Source organism: Buceros rhinoceros, unplaced genomic scaffold, assembly GCF_000710305.1.
Source record: "Buceros rhinoceros silvestris isolate BGI_N320 unplaced genomic scaffold, ASM71030v1 scaffold1551, whole genome shotgun sequence".
Classification (NCBI taxonomy): domain Eukaryota; kingdom Metazoa; phylum Chordata; class Aves; order Bucerotiformes; family Bucerotidae; genus Buceros; species Buceros rhinoceros.
Window position 1 is genome coordinate 35,636 of NW_010393516.1, and position 2,180 is coordinate 37,815.

A 2,180-nucleotide genomic window follows, 5' to 3' on the forward strand; every position below is an offset into this window, starting at 1 on the left:
ACTTGCACACGTATACAAACATATACTCATTCACCAGACTGCACCGCTTTCCTCTTTGGTGGCTAATCATACAGAAACATGGTCATCAGGTTGTAGCGGGACAGTATTTACACTTCACGTGGCACAATTCCCTTGTGACTTTAGCATTTCTCTCCTGATCTGAACGATAGAGCTATGTTCCTGGATATTAAGCACAATGTTTGTCACCAGATTCCCTTGTTCTTTTCGCATGTCAGCTTTTTCAGAGGGATGGTTCCTTGCGCAGTGTCTTACCTAATCTATGACCTTACGCGAAGAATAAAGTCCTCAACTCAGTCAAACCCTTTGGCTCTGCAAAGTGAGGACACTGTGTTCAGAACTTCCTATATAAAGTGTTTCCATAGGACTGGATCACAAAATGCTGTACAGGGTGACAAAGGTGATAACTCTTTTTTTTTTTTTTTCTCACTATGAGCTAGAGAGTTTGAGTGAGTGTCAGGAGCAGAAGTGTCAGGGCCTTGAGGTTGGCTATAATCCTTGACGGCCCTGATCAGTCTCACATGGGACCCCAGTCCACACCCTTCCCTTGGGTCCTGAGCTCTATTTAACCGCAGGCTTGGGCCTGAAGTTCCTTTCTGAGTTTTGTTAGAGGCATAGTGGTCTTCAGCCTCATTGATAGTCCTGCTATCTAGCTGGATTATGGACTCAGTCATAGTGGAGCATCCAGCCCTGTCTCCTCTTGGTTCTGAGTGAGCTCCCTGGACCTGGTCTATCTCCTCATTTAGGGCTGCTACCAGCATCTATCTCTGCTGTGTTTATCATCTTTGAACTGTCTTCTTTGGCAATACTTCCTTTTTTTTAGAATTCCTTCAGGTTTGCTCTTTCTTCTGATCGTGTTTCAGGTGTAATTCTGGCTAATAGGCAAACTGAGTGTAGCCTACTGAGCAGGTGTGGCAGTGCAACCCCCGTCACTGCTTGCACAAAAGACAGAGCCCTGCAGAAGCACCTCATAACCGCCCCCCGGGGCTCTCCGGTGCCTCGCAGTCTGGACGCCGTTAGCTGCCTCCTGCCGGTGCAGACTGAAAGTGACCTCAGCTCACACTGACCAGGGTATAAATGGAGTTCTGCTGGAGAACTGTGTTGAGTTGGTTCTCCACGGAGCAGCAGGAAGTGAGGTTGGGGACTCTCCCCTTGGATCAGGATACTGATCGAGGAGACTTTCCGGGACTGCCCTTGGAGTAAGATGATAATCCCCTGGGACTGAGTGCCCGTCACGCTGGAGTTGGTGAGTGACCCTTTTGCTACTTCCAAGTGGGAGATTATCCCTTTCTATGAGTGAGGTGTGAACCCTGTGGTTCATCTTCCTTAGATCATGTTCTTCAGTGCTCAGGAATCTGTTGTGCAGGAATAATTCCCCAGTGACATCCGAACCTGTCATTAATTTGTTCAGTCGGAGTGCCGGGCAAAATTCCATTGCACTCAATCCACTTGTTTTTGAGAGCTGCTGCTGTCTGTTTTGTGGGTGCCTCCGCAACATTATTGGTGCAGTTGGGCAGGATGCCAATAGGCGAATTATGATGGTGGCACAAATGTGCACCTTCTCCCCCAGACACAGCATGGGTGAGGGAGAAGTGTCCGACCCCATGGCGGCCTTGGGAAGGCTGGAACAAAGCCCTGTGGGGTTTTGGGGTGGCACAGACAAAGGGAATGTGTGTGCCGTCCTGGGTGCTTGTTTAGTGTGGGTGCAGGAGCATTCCACAATGCTGGAATCAGAAGCCTATTACTGGAGGAGAGAACTGAGCAGTGAGAAGGAGGAGCAAGCACACGTGTTGTTTAAGCTCTTGCTAGCACAGATAAAAACAGTCGAACCGACAAATCGACCGGGGGTGCAGACCCAAGGGTTTGTATGAGGACATATGAGGAGACAGCAGTGGAAATAGTTCTGACGAAAGGGAGAAGTTAGAGGGAAAGGTGGTGCAACCCGTTATTAAAACGGGGAAACGTCCAGGGCCGCATGGTGGGAACCCCCGGAGCTCTGTCCGCGCCACCCCCTGGTCGGGGTCAGAGATGAATGAGCTGCAGGACAGGTTTTTGCAGAAACCCTACGAAACCGAGACCGAGTATCTATGGATAGTGTCTTTAACTGGAGGGGATCGGATACCGTTTAGTGATGACGAAGCTTTCAGGGTTTTGGGGTCCCG